The sequence below is a fragment of the Colobus angolensis genome, unplaced genomic scaffold, assembly GCF_000951035.1.
Source record: "Colobus angolensis palliatus isolate OR3802 unplaced genomic scaffold, Cang.pa_1.0 Scaffold220, whole genome shotgun sequence".
Taxonomy (NCBI): Eukaryota; Metazoa; Chordata; class Mammalia; order Primates; family Cercopithecidae; genus Colobus; species Colobus angolensis.
This window is the reverse complement of record NW_012115378.1, coordinates 2,578,958-2,597,960: the sequence shown is the minus strand read 5'-3', so window position 1 is coordinate 2,597,960 and position 19,003 is coordinate 2,578,958. Positions and strand designations below refer to the sequence as shown.

The 19,003-nt window shown below is 42.9% G+C and overlaps 1 protein-coding gene across 3 annotated transcripts in view; it reads right to left on the bottom strand.

Annotated features, from left to right (window-relative positions):
• Nucleotides 1-18,893, bottom strand: part of ZSCAN30 (zinc finger and SCAN domain containing 30) — a 35,212-nt gene extending 16,319 nt beyond the window's left edge. The window contains exon 1 of one of the 3 annotated variants that reach the window (XM_011943689.1): nt 18,777-18,893. The gene's annotated coding sequence lies outside the window, so the exon portion shown is untranslated. Of the gene's footprint in view, nt 1-18,729 lie in introns of all 3 variants that reach the window. The other 2 variants (XM_011943688.1, XM_011943690.1) reach the window with 2 other exon arrangements.
• Nucleotides 18,894-19,003: the final 110 nt, after the last annotated feature.

Genomic DNA, 19,003 nt, shown 5'->3' with positions numbered 1-19,003 from the left:
AGTAGAGAGAGGCAGACGTTAAACAGAAAGCATTACCTAATTTAATTGTGACAAAAATTACAAAGGGGAAGGCAGGTGTTCCGAGAATGACTGAGAAAGGATCTAGCCCAGACTCGGGAGTCAAGAGGAAGGCCGAGACCCGTCTCAAAAGCGCCGCGTGAGAAGTGGCAGGAAGGAGCCCATTGGCGCGTGTCAGACTCCTGAGCCTGCAACCCGACACAGGACACGCTGGGTAAGCGCCTGAGGCGTCAGCTGACCGAAAAGGCGGGTGGCTGAGTGGGCAAGTGGAAACGGATGGCGGGATTGACCTACGGAGCGGCGGGCAGGACCCCAGACACAGCCGAGGCCCGGCCTGTGGCCGAGGGGTCAAAGATAGGCGGCGCGGAGGCCTGATGCGGGATAGGGGCGGTTTTGGGAAACAGCCAGGACCGCCCTGCTAAATAGCCCCACTCACCCTTCGCTCTACCGGCGGTGGGAAGCACCCACCCCCGGGAGGGAGACCAGCTGTGGGAAGCACCCGCCCCCGGGAGGGAGAACAACGCCCTGCGCACGCGCGCCGGAAGTAGGGGCGGGGGGGGGGAACGCCCCTCTAGGAGCCCGGAGGACCGCAGCTCTGTGGCGGGCGCGGATCGGGTCTCGCGAGTACTGGCGCGGGTCCGGCTCAGACCTGGCGGGGGCATCGCAGAATCCAAACGGTTGACGCGCTGCTGAAAGGGTGGGGAACATAAGATACATATTAAATATAATTATATATTCGATTTTTTAAAATATATAAAAGTATATATCCAAACATACTTTTCCTCGTTCTGTCGCAGGTTGGTATACCATAGAGAAAATACCATCGAGAAAATAAACACCGAGAACCCATGATCTCTACATTCTGAGAGGAAGAGAAGCTGACCACGCTCATCGCAGACGTGCTGACTGCGAAGACTACAGTCCTAGGAGCTGCGGGAGGGCTGAGGCGGGGACGGGTCCTGCCCAGGAATGCCGAGGACGCCAGGTGCTGCGGAGGGGTCCGGGGCAGGAGAAGCTCGTAGGAATTTCGTCGTGGACTCTGCCCTCGAGCTGCGCCTGGCAGCGTGCTGGATGTTGACATAGCAGGAGGAGCGCCATGGGTTTCCCGCGTAGGAAGCGGCAGGAGCCAAGGCACAGCGGGGCGGGATTCAGGGCAAGCTCGGAATTGGCCCATCTTGGCTGGCCAGAAACTAGGCCAAGGGGCTGGTTAGAGTGAGTTAGGTTGTGGAGAGTGTCAAATACCAGGCTCACGTGTTAGCAATGCATTGAATCATCAGTGCAGGCTATTCACATAAAACATGGCTAGAACGGTGTTCAGGGCGGTGTCTGTACCGTATAGAGTGGATTAAAGGGCAAAAGAGATGAAAGAATAAAGGTGACACATGAATTTAGCAAAATGTAATAATCTGTGAAAATATGATTGAAAATAGGGCAATGCATGACATCACCAAGGGAGGTCTTTTGGAAAATAAACGGGATTGTGAAATAGTAACGTTTTGGAATGGGGGAGGAAAAGGAGTTCGAGAAGAGGAGCTACTTACGGAGCGCCCAGATGGTTCAAACATCATAAAAGCAGCAGTGTTTCAGGAGAGGGAACAGGTGACTAGCAGAGATGCTGCAGAGAGCCGAAAGAGGGTGAGAACTAAGCTAATGGTGGAATTAGGGGGAATGACAGAGGAGGGCAAGAGAGAGAGATGTTACCTGTGGACTCTCCTTTCCAGTGGTTCAGAAGAGTTGATAAGACTGAAAATAGACAATAATCTCTTTTGAGAATTGTGATACTGCAAGAAAGGAAAAAAGATATTGGTTGAACTAAGCAACCGAATTTAAAGTATTTTTTTTTCAAGGGTAGTGGAGAGCTAATTTCTAGAAAAGAAAAGGTAAAGTTTAGTAGGCACTAGAAATTGAAGATGGAAGAAAAGAGATACCGCTGATGGGGAGGGAATGAGACCAGATAGGCTGGTGAAGTTGTTTGTCTCAGAAAAGAAGGAAGTGATTTGTTCCTTAATAGGAGGAAAGTGGAGGGTGAGTGAGGACAGAAATACTGCAAGAGAGAAGAGAGAAGTTGAAGATGTTTGTGTCAGATGATTCAGACCACAAAGGTGGTACAGTTGAGCCAGATTTTGAAGAATGTTACGACGGCCAATGACTGGAAGAGACGACTTCAAGTTATGTTCTGTATCTACCATCCAATATGGAAGCCATTAGCCATACATGGCTATGTGTAGGAAAGCAGCCTGTTGCATGACAAGAGTAATGCCATCTTGAAGTGAAACATCATAATAACCAGTGTTTGACTCTTGCATACCAAGGCATTCCCCCAGCAAGGTCAAGAAACAATGCCTATAACATAGATAACCCCTCATAAAGAAACAATATCTGTAGCATAGAAACCCCTCTCATAAAGATGCTGATCTAATTTTCCCACTGGTCAGAGTTTTGCAAGAGGGTCTCAGACATGACCAGCTGCACATGTTTTACCAAAAAAAAAGCTTGCTATAGAAAGAATCATTCCCGCAGGGCAGGTATGGGGATCCACCATCTTAAGTCCCTTCGTCCCTGCCAAATGTTTCCTTCTGAGAAACTGCATTTGTCAGCTCAACCTCTGGGGGTAGGTTTACATATACTTGCTCACTTGATATATGGCTGATAGGAACTGAGGAAGTAAAATTTACATTTCATTGAATTTTAATTAGTTTACATTTAAATTGCGACATGGGATTAGTGGTTCCATACTGGACAGTGAAGCTAGCCTATACTGGTGAAAAAGAACCCAATGAGTGAAATGAACAAAGTAAACATTAGCAGTTTCTAATGAAGCAGATAAAATAATGAGTGGCCAAAAAAAAAAAAAAAAGACTGTAAAATTGTCTTCTAGGTAAAAAGCCCATAAGGTTTATATACAGAACATACTCAATTTGTTCATTCCCTTAAAGGATCTAGCAACTCACTTTTTAATGTAAGTACTCAATTTCCCCATTTTTAATGAACAGATGAATACCAATATTTGCTAACACTGTGGGGTGGGGAGGGCAGAGTGATATATACCTAAGAAAATTAGCGACTTCCTCAATAATAAACATTTCTCTTATCATTTATTATTTTCTTTTAAAAAATGTATTAACATCTGAATAATGCATGGACTTTAGATAATGAAGTATCAATTTTGGTCAACTAATTTTGACAAATATGTCATATCAATGAAAGATGTTAATAAAAAGAAATGAGTGTGAAGGTATATGAGATGTCTCTGTACTATCTGTCTTTGCAATAATAGATAAATTGAATTTTAAAATATCTTAATAAAAAGAAGGCAGGAATAGGGGAACAAGGGAACAGATACCTTGTCTGCCCTTCTTTGCTGTGGGGCTTCAGTAACCTGTTAGACTTACACACCATATCCTCTGTACCTCTTGTCTGCTCTTTTTCATTTTTGTTTCTCATTTGCATATTTTACCACCTATTTTCCAGATCATTCTTTCTTCAGTGATAATGTACTTTTAAACATATCCCTTGAGTTCTCAATTTCTGTAATTGAATTTTTTAATTCAGAATTTCTTTTTGGTTCAAGTTCATATCCATTATTTTGTTTTATTTTATTTATTTTTTGAGATAGGGTCTCACTCTCTTGCCTAGACTGGAGTGGAGTGGCGTGATCTCAGCTCACTGCAACCTCTGCCTCCCAGGCTCAAGGAATTCTCCAGTCTCAGTCTCGCTGGGATTACAGGCGCAGGCCACTATCACCTGGATGATTGTTTATATTTTTAGTAGAGATGGGCTTTCACCATGTTAGCCATGCTGGTCTCGAACTCCTGACCTCAAATGATCCACCTGCCTTGGCCTCCCAAAGTGCTGGGATTACAGGAGTGAGTCACCATGCCCGGCGCATATTCATCATAATTTTTTTTTTTTTTTTTTTTTTAGATGGAGTCTCACTCTGTGGCCCAGGCTGGAGTGCAGTGGCGCAATCTTGGCTCACTGCAACCTCAGCCTCCCGGCTTCAAGCGATTCTCCTGCCTCAGCCTAGCTGGGATTACAGGCGTGTATCACCACGCCCACTTAATTTTTGTATTTTTAATAGACACGGGGTTTCACCATGTTGGTTGGCCAGGCCGGTCTCAAACCCCGGACCTCAAATGATTCGCCTGCCTCAGCATCCCAAAATGCTGGGATTACAGGTGTGAGCCACCACACCCCGCCCATTTTAGAAAGATTTTTATGGAAAACACACATGCCATTAAATTTACCATTTTAACCATTTTTAAGTGTATACTTCTGTATTAGTCCATTTTCACGCTGCTGATAAAGATATACCCGAGACTGGGCAATTTACAAAAGAAATTTAACTGGACTTACAGTTCCATGTAGCTGGGGAGGTCTCACAAACACGGTGGAAGGTGAAAGGCATGTCTCACATGACAACAGCAAGAGGGAGAATGACAGCCAAGCAAAATGTGTTTCCCCTTATCAAACCATCAGATCTCATGAGACTTACTCACTTCCACGAGAACAGTATGGGGGAAACCACCCCCATGATTTAATTATGTCCCACCAGTTCCCTCCCACAACACATGCGAATTATGGGAGTACAATTCAAGATGAGATCTGGGTGGGGACACGGAGCCAAACCATATCAACTTCAGTGGCATTAAGTGCATTCACAATGTTGTACAACCTTCACAAACATCCATCTCCAGAACTTTTTCATCTTCCCAAACTGAAACTCCATACCAATTAAACAGTGATTCCCCATTTCTCCCTCTCCCGAGCCCCTGGCAACCACCATTCTACTTTCTGTCTCTATAAATCTAAAGTACCTCAAATAAGTGGGATCATACAATATTTGCCTTTTTGTGACTGGCTTATTTTACTTAACATAATGTCTCCAGGTTTATCCATGTTGTAGTATATGTCAGATTTGCCTTTCTTTTTAGGGCTGAATAATATCCCATTGCATATATATACCACATTTTATTTATCCATTCATATGTTAATGGACACTTGGGTGGCTTTGACCTTTTGGCTATTTTGAATAATGCTACTATAAATATAAGGGTACCTTTAATCCATTTTTAATTTCTGTATATGGTGTAAGGCAAGAGTCCAACTTCATTCCATTGTATGTATCCAGTTTTCCCAGTATCATTTAATGAAAAGACCACCATTTCCATCACTGAATGGTCTTAGCACCCTTGTTAAAAATCAATTGACCATATTTGTGAGGGTTTACTTCTGAGTGCTCTATTTCATTGGTCTATTCTTATGCCAGTATCACACTGTTTTTATAATTGTAGCTTAATGAAATCAGGAATTAAAGTCTAATAAGTCACTCTAAAAATAGCTTCTGGTTTTCTGTCAAATTCTTCTCAATCTTGTCTTTTATGTCCCCAAACAGTATTTTAGCTAAATCTAATTATCCTAACATAAGAAACTCCAGTGATTCTACTTCTATCATCAATTGTTTCTGTTGGTTGTTCTTATCTCATTTGCCTGGTTATCTTTTATCAGGAATTTCCATGAAAAACTGATGTGGAAATAATTTGAAGGTACTACTCTTCGTTATTTTATTTTATTTTTTGAGATGGAGTCCCACTCTTGCTCAGGCTGGAGTGCAGTGGCGCGATCTCAGCTCACTGCAAGGTCTGCCTCCCACCATTCTCCTGCTTCAGCCTCCTGAGTAGCTGGGACTACAGGCACTTGCCACCATTCCCGCATTTTTTTTTTTTTTTTTTTTTTTTTGTAGAGACGAGGTTTCACCATGTTAGCCAGGATGGTCTCCATATCTGTCTGCCTCGGCCTCCCAAAGTGCTGGGATTACAGGAGTGAGCCACTGTGCCCGGCTGAAGGTACTCCTAGAGAGAATCATTGTTTGCTTCTGCCAGATATCTGGGAGCTCCAGTAATTGTAGGTAATCACAAACCAGTTTTAGGGACTGAGATTTTTCTGGGTCAACCAGATGACTTGCGGTTGGGCTACAGTCTGTGGAAGGGCTGGTTTACTATAAGTTCACCTTTATTCCTAGAATGTAGTTGCTTTTCGGTATAATTCCAAGTACCAAGGTCTCAACCCTTAGTCTCTGATTCCAGCTTTCTTCTCTCTAGTCCTGTGAGGTATCAAAAATGCCATTCAGTACCCTCAGCTGCCTCTTCCAGATAAGCAAATAATCTGAAAGTGAAAGCGCACTAGATGCTTTGGTTCACCTCACTGGACTTAGATCATTTCTTGGATCTTGTTCTAGTATTCTGTACTACCTTGACAGTTCTAATGCCTTTCAGCTGATTTTCATATTTTTTATGGATTTACTGGTTGTCCTTAAGGGAAGTGTGATCCACATTACTCACTCTACCAATACTGGAAGCTGAGTTCTGTAACTTTAATTTTCCCCTAAAAGATAGTATCTTTTGAAGAATAATAAGTTTTTTATTTTAACGTAGTCCGACTTAACTTTCCTTCTTACATATATTGGGCTTTATTATCTTTTTTAAAGATTTATTTCCCTACTCTGAAGTCATAAATATACTTTCACATATTTTCTTCTACAAATTTTACAAAAGGTTTGCTTTTCTTCCATGTATTTAATATACTTGCTATTTGCTTTGTGTGCAGTTATGAGGCAGAGATCTATAATAACTATTTCTAGATGAATAATTATCCATTAATCACTTACTGAATTGTCCTTCTTATCCACACTGGTTTTCATGCCAGCTCATTCACCTATATTATTCATCTTTGATCCCACATATAGTATTATGATGGAGATGGCTATAGCCTATTCCATTCATCTATAAAGTTAGCATCATAAGAATGATTAAGAATGCATGAACACTACAGGTCACTCAGTATTGCTTACCAATCTTAGGTTTTTCTAATAAGGTCACCTTTGCACAAAGTTTGTTTCAAGCCATCTTCTCAAGCATTATTCTCCTCACCCCTCATTCTTAAATGATGATATGACCTCCTTCTTCCCAACGAATTGGAACATCCTCAGTTTCCCACTAACCTACCTGAGCTTGCACTCATTCTCTCCTATCATCTTAATTAGCATAGGAGAAGGGCCACTCATATCTAAAGACTTATTCTTCCACTTGTACCTTGGATCCCATCTCCTTCCCCATCAATCATATGCCATCAACAATTCATTTTCTTCCTGTGTTATCTGCTCTCTCTCCTGGATTCTTCCTGCTATCTTTTACACATTTACACATTACATATCTTTCCTATCTTAAAAATAATCAAGCCACCAACCAAGCAAATAAACCATCCCTAAACTCCACTATTACCCTATTTCTTACTTTCTTTTATTCATAACTGACTTGTTGAAGTTGGTCTATAATGACATTCTCCATTTCCAGATATCCCATTTTCTTCTCATGCTGGTTCTCTTCAAAGTTTGTTTTTTATGAAGAAGTGTTGGATTTTGTCAAATGCTTTTTCTGCATATTTTGTCCTTTATTCTGTTGATATGGATTTGGTTGATATTTAAACTGATGCTCAGATGGATCCCTGGGATAAATTCCACTTGATTGTGGTAGAAAATCCTTTTTTATATGTTACCAAATTCAGTTTACTAGTATTTTGTCGAGAATAAGAGATAATGGTCTGTAGTTTATGTTTCTTTGATGTATTTGACTGATTTGGATATCAAAGTAATAGGTCTGTAGTTTATGTAATAGGTCTGTAGTTTATGTTTCTTTGATGTATTTGACTGATTTGGATATCAAAGTAATATTGTCCTCATGAAATGAGAGGAAGACGTTCCTTCCTCTTGTTTTGGGGCAGGGGAGAGTTTGTAAAGAACTGGTATTAATTCTTCTTTAAATGTTTGGTAGAATTCACCAGTAAAGCCCTTGCACCCATTCTCTCCTATCATCTTAATTAGCATAGGGCTTTTCCTTGTGTGTCTTTTTTTTTTTTTAATTACTAACTCAATCTCTTTATTATACATCTATTCACATTTTCTACTTCTTCTTTAGTCTGTTTTCTTTCTCCAGGGCATGTCAGAGACCTTCACAGCAGCCCCTCCCATCACAGGCCTTGGGGCCTAGTAGGAAAAAATGATTTTGTGGGTGGGGCCCAGGGCTCCCCTGCTGTGTGCAGCCTAGGAACTTGTTGCCCTGCGTCCTAGCTGCTCCAGCCATGGCTGAAAGGGGCCAACGTACAGCTTGGGCTGTGGGTTCAGAGAGTGCAAGCCCCAAGTCTTGGCAGCTTCCACGTGGTGTTGAGCCTGTGGACACACAGAAGTTAAGAATTGAGGTTTGGGAACCTCTGCCTAGATTTCAGAGGATGTATGAAATGTCTGGGTGTTGAAGCAAAAGTTTGCTGCAGGGTCAGAGCCCTCATGGAGAATCTCTGCTAGAGCAGTGTGGAAGGGAAATGTGGGGTTGGAGTCCCCACACAGTCTCCAACGAGGAAGTGCCTAGTGGAGCTGTGAGAAAAGGGCCCCTGTCCTCCAGACCCCAGAATGTTAGATCCACTGAAGGCTTGCACCATGCACCTGGAAAAGCTGCAGACACTCAATGCCAGCCTGTGAAAGCAGCCAGGAGGAGTGCTGTACCCTGCAAAGCCATAGAGGCAGAGCTGCCCAAGGCCATGCGAGCCCACCTCTTGCATCAGTGTGCCCTGGATGTGAGACATGAAGTCAAAGGAGATCATTTCAGAGCTTTAAGATTTAACTGCCCTGATGGATTTCAGACTTGCACAGGGCCTGTACCCACTTTGTTTTGGCCAATTTTTCTCATTTGGAATAGGTGTATTTACCCAGTGCCTGTATCCCCATCATATCCAGGAAGTAAGTAACTTGCTTTTGATTTTACAGGCTCACAGGCAGAAGGGATTTGCTTTGTTTCAGACTTTGGATTTGGACTTTTGGGTTAATGCTAGAATGAGCTAAGACTTTGGGGGACTGTTGGAAAGGCATGATCATGTTTTGAAATGTGAGGACATGAGATTTGGGAAGGGCCAGGGGCAAAATGATATGATTTGGCTGCGTCCCCACCCAAATCTCATCTTGAATTTTAGGTCCCACAATCCCCATGTGTCATGGGAGGGACCCAGTGGGAGGTAATTGAATCATGGGGGCAGCTACCTCCATGTTGTTCTTATGACAGTGAGTTCTCACGAGATTTGATGGTTTTATAAGGGGCTTTTCCCCTTTTGCTTGGCACTTCTCCTTCTTACAACTATGTGAAGAAGGACATGTGTGCTTCCCCTTCTGCCATGATTGTAAGTTTCCCGAAGCCTCCCCAGCCATGCTGAACTGTGAGCCAATTAAACTTCTTTCCTTTGTAAATTTACCCAGTCTTGGGTATGTCTTTATTAGCAGCATGAGAACAGACTAATACAGTAGGCTTGTATATCTAGGTTTGTGTATGTATACTCTATGATGTTCACACAAAGATGACAGCACCTAATGATGCATTTATCAGAATGTATCCCTAGCATCAAGCAAAAGATGACTGTACTTCCTTCCTTCTGCTGTTTTGTTGCTGTTTTTAAATTTGCTCTCATTTTTAAAGTTTCTTTTTTTTTTTTGAGACGGAGTCTTGCTCTGTCGCCCGGACTGGAGTGCAAAGGCCGGATCTCAGCTCACTGCAAGCTCCGCCTCCCGGGTTCACGCCATTCTCCTGCCTCAGCCTCCCGAGTAGCTGGGACTACAGGCGCCCGCCACCTCGCCCGGCTAGTTTTTTGTATTTTTTAGTAGAGACGGGGTTTCACAGTGTTAGCCAGGATGGTCTCGATCTCCTGACCTCGTGATCCGCCCGTCTCGGCCTCCCAAAGTGCTGGGATTACAGGCTTGAGCCACCGCGCCCGGCCCTTTTAAAGTTTCTTAAGGTGGAAGCTTAGGTTTAGATCATTTTTTTTTCTTTTCTAATATAGACATATTAAAGCTACAAAATTTCCTCTGACCATTACTTTTGCAGCATCCCATAAAATATTTTATGTTGTACTTCACTTTTATTCAGTTTAAAGAACTTTCTAATTTATCTTATGATTTCTTCTTTGGATCATGGGTTATTTACATTATTTAATTTCCAAATATTTGTGGAGTTCTCAAATTGTGCTGACTCAATATGCCCTCTGGGTCAGTGGAATCCTCACTGTCCCCAACCTCTTGGTCTATAGAGACCCAACTGGTCCTAGCTTCTGGACTCTTAAGAGGCCTCACTGGTCCCTGAGCCACCCTCAGCTGAGGTGGCCCTGCCATCTCTGCCCTTGGTAGTGTCCCCATCCTCTGGGTACCTCATTTCCTGCTTGTAGAATACCAGAAGTTGGACAGCTTTTCTTCTTTTCATCCTGTCTCTGTCACCTTCAAAATTAGCAGTGTTTCTGGGGATAGCATTGTCACAATTCTTGTTAGTTTTCCATAGATTTATAAGAGAATCCATATGATTAGGCACAAGGATTTTCTATAGATCCTTCCTGGATAACCCAATTTCTATCCTGGAGTCTGCTGAAATAGTTAATTGGATCCACAAATCACATCTAATCGCTTCACCAAAACATTTGTCCCAGTGCTGTCTCCAGAGCATGCTATCTGAGATAGGCTGAGAAATTTCCAAATCATCAAATGATTTTTGCTTAACAGTTTCCTCCTCAGTGTATCTCTTTCCTCTCATATTTTACCATAAGAAGGAAGGAGAAGACAAGCTACATCTTCTACTCGTTGCTTGGAAATATCCTCAGCTAAATACTCAAGTTCATTAGTTACAAGTTCTACTTTCCACCCAACAGCACAGCATGATTCAGCCACATTTCTGCCACTTCTAACAAGGATTGCTTGTTCTCTAGTTTCTAATACATGTTCCTCCTTTCATCTGAGATCTCACCAGAAGTATCTTTAATGTTTATTATTTCTAGCAGCATTCTCTTCATGACAATATATGTGTTCTCTAAAATGTAACTTTGTCTACTGTCCTCTTTACTTCTTTCTGAGCCCTTACCAGAATCACCTTTAATCCTCCTATTTCTACAATCTCTTCAAGGCTTTTTCTATTAAGAATTCCAAAACTCTTCCAGCTTAGTCACTTACTCAATTCCAAAGCCACATCTATATTTTTAGATATTTGTACATAGCACCCCACTTCTTGTACCACAAACAAGATGGCATAATACAATAGAAATGTATTCTCTCATAGTCTGGAGGTTAGAAGTACAAGATCAAGGTGCCAGCAGGGCCATACTCTCTCTGAAGGCTCTAGGGAAGTGTCTGTTCCATCCCATTATCTGAGCTTCAGGTTGCTGGCAATCATTGGCATTCTTTGCCTTTTGGATGCATTACTCCAATCTCTGCCTCCATCGTCACATGCATTCTCCTGTCTCCTCTGTGTCTGAATTTGCCTATCTTATAAGAACACCAGTCACTGGGTTAGGGCCCACTCTAATCCTTTATGACCTTAACTGGATTATATCTGCAAAGGCCCTGTCTTAGGTCATTCAGGTTGCTATAACAAAAATATCGTGGCCTGAGTAGCTTAAAAACAACATAAATTTATTTCTCATAGTACTGGAGGCTGAAAAGTCCAAGATCAAGGCACCGACAGATTTGGTGTCTGGAGAGGGTCTGCTTCCGGGTTCATAGACAGCCATCTTCTCACTGTGTCCTCATACGGCAGAAGGCCTTGGAGCGCTCCAAGTCATATTTCACAAAGACAATTAATCCCACTCACAAAGGCCCCCTTATAACCTAATTACCTCCCATAGGCCCACGTCCAAATACTGTCACATAAGGAGTTACAATTTAATATATGAATTTTTGGGGACATAACATTCAGCCTACAGCAGACCCTATTTTCAAGTACAGTTACATTCACAGGTAACGGAGGTTAGGGCTTGAATCTATCTTTTAGGGGCATACAATTCAATCCACAACAATGTGATAAGTATAAACCAAGATTTATTTAAACCACTGTGGGCCGGAAGCAGTGGCTCATGCCTGTAATCCCAGCACTTTGGGAGGCTGAGGTGGGTTGACTGATTGAGCCCGGGAGTTCAAGACCACCCTGGGCAACATAGTGAGACTCCGTCTCTACAAAAAAGTAGAAAAATTAGCCAGTCATGGTGGCATGCACCTATATTCCCAGACACTTAGGGGGTTGAGGTAGGAGGATCACTTAAGCCCAGGAGGTTGAGGCTGCAGTCAGCTGTGATCACACCACTGCACTCCAGCCTGGGTAACACAGTGATACCTTGTCTCAAAAAAAAAAAAAAAAAAATAGAGACAGAGAAGGTAACCACCATTTATAAAAAGAGAGAAAGAAAGAGACAAGTGGAGAGACACATAGAAGGCAAGCAACACTTATTGAAAAAAAAGAAAGAAAACACACGCACACACACACACACACACAAAACACCATGACATGCCTTTCAGTTACTTAACAGATAAAGATTTCTCAAGGTGAGGCCAATGACCTCACTGATTAAAAACAAAGGGAATTATCTGACCTGAACTCAACTTTAAAGATCTTGGGGAATTATAATATTTCTTGACACAAGGCCAGTCACTTCTGTCAAAGTGAACCTTGGGAACTGTGATTATACTGGCCATTATTTTCTGAATCAGTTTTCAGCACTGGTTCTGATTTTTAGGAAGTCAGTGTGAACCAGACATGCACACTGACATGTCAAAGATGTCTTATTACCCATAATTTAAAGATCTTATTCACAACAAACATGTTAATACTTGTTAATATTTATTTCAGCAGCAGTCTACTTGTTAATATGAGCAAAAGGCAAGTTAATTTTTAATGTGGCTTCACAATTTTGATTTCCTTTTTTTTTCCCAGAACTGGAAATTGATTTTTAAATTGAAATCCCTTCTTTGTGAAAATTGTTGCATAGTCTAACTATCAAAGAAAATTAATTTCCAATATAATACATGATAAGCGAAAGTCCACATGTAGGTCTTTATGTTCATTTCTCTGAGGAAGAACTTTGCAGTTTTCATCCTTTTTTTAAATAAATTTACTATCTCAAAAAGATTGAGAACCACTGCTCTAGAACGTATGCCTAAGTTAGACATATGTTAATACATATGTTAGTTTGACTTAGTTTCCCCCAAGTGAAATGAGAAATAGAATTCAGGTAGAATATTGGTGGTGGCCTATCAGTTTCATTCTTGAAAATTTTATATCACTCCCCATGCCTGTATTATCACTCCTAATCTCTCTGGAAACCCTTCAATTCCATTTACTTATGGACCATAGTTGGCTCTAGATTTGTTTTGGCCAGTCCGGCAAACAAACTCCAAGTTAGCTCATCAAACTCACACACAGAAAGCAACATCTCTGGCAAGACTCCACAAAGCTACAAATCTAACATAATCAGAAAGAATGGTTTGGCTTCCTTGGTCAAACACCCAGAAAATCTATGTCCATATCATCACTTTTGGGTCAAAGTTTAACAAAACACTTTACCTTTGTATATGAGAATTAACCTTTGGCTAATTTTCTCATTCTGTTTTATTGAAAACTTATTCATATGTCAATTATGTTATCCAACAATATTGTTTATGGTAAAAATGATTCCTGGTTACCAAAAGAATTATAAATGAACTATAAATACTGACTATAATGGATACTATAACGTTGGGCCTCCCTGAGTATACTGACTCGTGTAATTGGCATGTCTCTTGTAGAAATTCTAGAAGCTATGTCCATGGAGTTGTTATAAGATATATTAGCTCCTGTGGAAGTTTCTAATCCAGATGCATCCCACAGCTGCCCAGTGTAAGTCTCATCTCCTTGCATCTGAGCTGTCAACTTGGAATGGGAAGGCCAAAAAAAAAAGCCTGGATGCTTATGTAAAACACTGTGAGTACCAGTTTCACAGAAGAGGAGTAGGTGCTGCCTACTGGTCAGCTGTGGTTTCTGTCCTATCCTTCTAAGTGAATCTGATGCCAAGGGTGATCTGCAGTAGTCTTGAAGGTCTAAAAGTCTAGTTGAATTCAAGAAGAACATTCTCGGGGGCAATGATATACACCCAGCTTCTTTTGGAAACTACTTGAAAATTTATGTTTCTTCCTTCTCTCATCTTATTATCTAACACAATATGTGTTAATCGTTAACTATATATGTCAGTATTTAAGTTATAGGACATGAAAGAAGGAGTGTTATCAGCTAGGAGCAGAAATGAATGCCATTCATGGGCCAAAAAAAGACTATTTTCCTCTTTTGGGAAATGGTTAACATGTTAATAGTTATGTGATAGTAGTGTTATGTAAGGTGGAAGCACAACTTTATTATTATCATAATTTGGAGAATTAAAGCATGGCTCAAAGAAACATGTATGGTACTAAGTTGACAAGGGGCAGACCATGATGCTTTTATAATGTGTCATCTTGCCTAGAGTGCACTAGTTTTCCTAGAATTATTTTATGTTTACAGTTTGGGTGGGCCAAAAAGGTAATTTTTGGGAGATGTGTAATGTGGAAAGGAAATAGTAGCCATTTGTAATTCACATATGTTGTTGCTGACTGGTGACTCATTTAGCTGACTCATTTTGTTGCAGCTTAGCCTGCAACTACTCTACCATCCCCTAGATCCTCCTTCAGCTTCTCCAACTCCTGGCCTATGTATGTGTTTTTATGACAAACAGTCCCAGCTTCTGAAGGATGCCCTCACCATCAAGGTCAAAGGCAACAAGAACTAACATGGATTTCAGTCCATTTTCATGAGGTTCAAGTTTGTACTTGTGACTTCCAGCCTGACCCTGACTTCTTCCATTTTACTTCCATCTTCCTTTCTGACTACTCTGCCAACATCAAATTCCAGCATCAGACACAACAGCATTATAAGACTGCCTAACTAACTCTCATAATTGTGCAAGCCAATTCTCTTTAACGAATCCATATATACATGTACATATATTTAATTACTTGTTGTGTGTTTCTGGTTGAACACTGACTGATATATCAGGGATAAAGAAGGTCATTTCTTTATGAGAAAGGAGTCAATCAAGAGGCATAACAGGCTGGGCACACCTGTAATCCCAGCACTTTGGAAGGCTGAGGCAGGCAGATCACCCGAAGTCAGGAGTTTGAGACCAGCCTGGCCAACATGGTGAGATCCCGTCTCTACTAAAAAAACAAATACAGAAATTAGCTAGATGTGGTGGCATGCACCTGTAGCCCCAGCTACACCGGAAGCTGAGGCACAAGAATAGCTTGAACCCAGGAGGTGGAGGTTGCAGTGAAATCATGCCACCATGTCACAGGATACTTCGGGTGTTGCTTTTCTGGTCAGAAACCTCTGTGGCCAGTGGTACCTTTGCCTGAGTTTTGCTTGGGCCCACTGGGATTGTTCTGCCCACTCAGGCTGTGCTTGGCTAATGTTACCAGCCTGGATCTCACCCCTGCCGAAGGTGAGCCAGCTGTGGAGTAGCAAGGGGTGTGTGAGCAAGAGAGTGTGGGGTCTGGCCACTGCACACAGGCATGCTGGCTGCTGCACAGGGTGGGCAGCTCCAGGTGCTACTACGGGCCCTGGCCCACTGTGAGGCTGTGACTGGACTAAGTACACCGCAGTGGTGCTGAGAAGCTTGGAGACTCCAGGAAATGCAGGGCCCCAAAGGGAGTCACAGTCCTGGCTTAGGAGCTTCCTGGTCTGGGCTCCCCAAAGGGCCACAGCTCTTCTCTCCTCTTTGCCTGCAATGTGGTGAGCAAGGGGCATGTTTCAGCCCTGTTTGTGTTATAGCTCTTTCAGCCCCACTATTCAGCAGGTCTCAAGTTTCTGTCCTGCATCCAGAAAGAATGAGGTAGGCAGACAAGTGGAGGCTGAGCAAAGTGAAGAGGAGCTTTACTGAGAAGGAGGAGCTTTACTGAGCAACAAGATAGCTCAGAGGAGACCCTGGAGTGGGCAGCTCCTTTCTGCAGGCAAGACATCCTGTTGTCTCTGCAGCTCTCAGCAGAAAGAAGGCCCTGGAGTGGGTAGCTCCTCTCTGCAGGCAGCTTGTCCCATCATCTCTGCAGCTCTCAGCAAAGAGGAGGCCCTGAAGTGGGTAGCTCCTCTCTGCAGGTTGGTCCTCCTGTTGTCTCTGGAGCTCTCAGCAGAAAAGAGGCCCTGGAGTAGGTAGCTCCCCTCAGCTGGCAGGTTTTCTCCCCAAGTCTGGCTGAGTCCAGGGACTTTTATGGGCCTCAGAGAGGAAGAAGTGCATGCTGATTGGTCCATGGGCAGGTCCAAGAAAAAGCACCACCAGTTCCCTCTTCAGTCAGGGGGACTGGTGGCCTGGTCATTAGGCTTCAGGCCTTCCCTGGGGACTTGCCCCTTTCTGCCCCAGAGCATGTCGCCTCCTACTGCTTTCTATGGTGCCCAGGCTGTTTGTGGGGAGAAGCACCTGCAGGCCAATGCCAAACTGCCCTCAGCCTTCCCTTGGCCTCCCTCCTATGTTTGTCAGCACCCAAAGTCTGGAGGGGGCTGAGGCAGCAGGGGAATGGCCTGTCAGTACTGCCTCAAGTATGTGCACAACTGGCTGGGCTGCAACAGCACCCTGGCGCAGCCCCAACCTTGCTCCTAGATGGGAGCAGTCACCATGAGCAGGGCGAGGCCAGGCAGCAGAAGCAGAAACCTCTAAGCCTGCTGAGGTGGGGGTGCCTTCCCAGGCCCATAGAGTGCAGAGATATCCAGGTTGGTCCACAGCCACAACCTGGGTGGCTACAGCTGCACAAAGGAGGTGGGGGGATGCAGGCGGGGCTCCTGCCTGCTCCCAGCCTCCAAGAACATCGTCTGTAGCAAGGACTCGAGTGGCTGCAGTTGGACCTGGGAGGGTGGGGCTCCTGCCTGCTCCCGGTCTCCAAGAACACAGGGAGGCTCAGCCAGCAGCCATCACTTGGGCAGTTGCAGCTATGCCTGGGGAGCTCCCACCCACCAACTTGGAAGGAGCTGGGCTCCTGCTTGACCCCATTCCCTCTGGCTCTGTGAAGCTCACAACACAGGCAGAGCCTCCTGGCTGCAGCCAGCATCTTGGCAGTGGCCACTCCAGATGGTCCAGATGGCCCACCATTGCCATCAACAACACTCCAGCCTGGGCAACAGAGTGAGGGACTCCATCTCAAAAAAAGAGAAAAAGGAAAAGGAATAATAATTCTAAACATTTATGCAAATTGTGAGCTTCAAAATACATAAAATTAAAACTGATAGAATCACAAGGAGAATAGACAAAACCACAATTATTGACAGAGAATTCAATATTCATCTTTCAATAATTACTTTTAAAATTAGTAGAAAATCAGCAAAGTATATAGTAAACTTCAGTAATACCATTAATCAACTAACAATAATCAAATAGTCGACCCAACAGCAGCAGAATATATTAATATATCCTTCTCAAATGTGCATGGAACATTTATGAAGACTGACCATGTTTGGGGCCATTAATGAGTCTCAATAGATTTTAAAGGATTCAAGTCATACACAGTATGTTCTTTGACCACAATAAAATTAAATTATAAAGAAATATCAGAAAAATCTCTAGAAACCCCCCAAATATTTAGAAACTGAAATAATCCAAGTTCAAAGTATTCTGAACTGAATGAAGACAAAAACACAACACATCAGAATTTGTGAGATGCTGCTAAGCCTGTACTTAGGGGAAAATTTATAGCACCGAATTTCTATAACACAAAATAAGAAATATCACAAATCAGAGACCTCAACTTCCACTTAAAGTAACCAGAAAAAAAGAAAAAAGCAAATTAAACCCAAAGCAAGGAGAAAAAAGGAAATAAAAGGGGCAAAGTGGAAATTAATAGACCAGAAAATGAAAGACAATTTTTAAATAAATGGAAAGCTGGTTCTCTGTAAAGATAAAAATGACAAACCTCTGGCCTATCTGACAAGGGCAAACGGGAGAAGATACAAATTACTAATAGCAAGGATGAAAGAGGTAACATCACTGTAGATTCAACAGATACAAAAAGGACAAAGTAATATTATAAACAACTTTATGCCAACTTATACAAAATTGGCTGATTCTTTAAATGATACAAAATACTAAAGCTTACCCTAGAAGAAATATATAACGTGAATAGCACCATATCTATTAAAGAAACTGAATTTGTTAAAGTCTGGAGGGGGCTGAGGCAGCAGCTACCACTTAGCCACCCACTATTTTCTCAAACCTCTTCTTTCCCCACCGGACAGGTTAATCCAAGTCACACGTCTCATTGGTCTCAAACCAGAAATGAGACCCTAACTTCTCATTTCCCAAGGTATTTGTACGAACACAGCAATATCCTTTCCTACCCTGATTACCCAGCACCCTCCATTTCGGGTCCTTCTCACCCTGATCAATGAGAATTGTTCTAGCAAGCAAACCTTAAATAGACCTCGTACCCTTTCTAGATTGCAAAGTAGATAAAAATCCAACTTTCCGTTAATTCAGGGATTAATTACTGAGCATCACTTATTTCTTGCGCATTGGTTCTCAAAATGTGGTCCCAGGACCAACAGCTTCAGGATCACCTGAGAACCTGAGCTGCCACCGCCCCCTCCCCCACTACTAAATCAGCAAGTCCGGAGTTGTGGGGCAGAGTCAGTATTTTAACAAGGCCTCCAGGTGATTCTGATGCGCGCCACTCTTCTGGGGGTGTAAAAAACCAGAGAGGACAGGAAGAAAGTTAGAATTAAAGCATACCTACGAATCAGACAAGCTTCAGGGGGAGGGGCGGTTATTTAAAAAACGATAACTAATCAAGAACTTGTATGTAGTAAGAAAACCTACCCTGCCCCAGAGAGCTTTCCCGAAAGATAATGGATTCCGACATTCACCTCAAGAACCGGCAGACAGAGCAGCAAGGGATCTGTCGCTGGCCAAGCAGGTCCCTGGCTAAGGCACTGCTAGGGACAGCTCGCGGGTGTTCGGGGGTTAATTCTCTGCAACCCTCCCTCACCCGATGCCCCGTCGCCGCCCTGCGCCTGCGCAGTGACGCGCCATAGAGCTGAGCACTCCTCCCAGATTCCTAGAGCTGACAGGGCGATGGCGGGTTCGCCGGGTG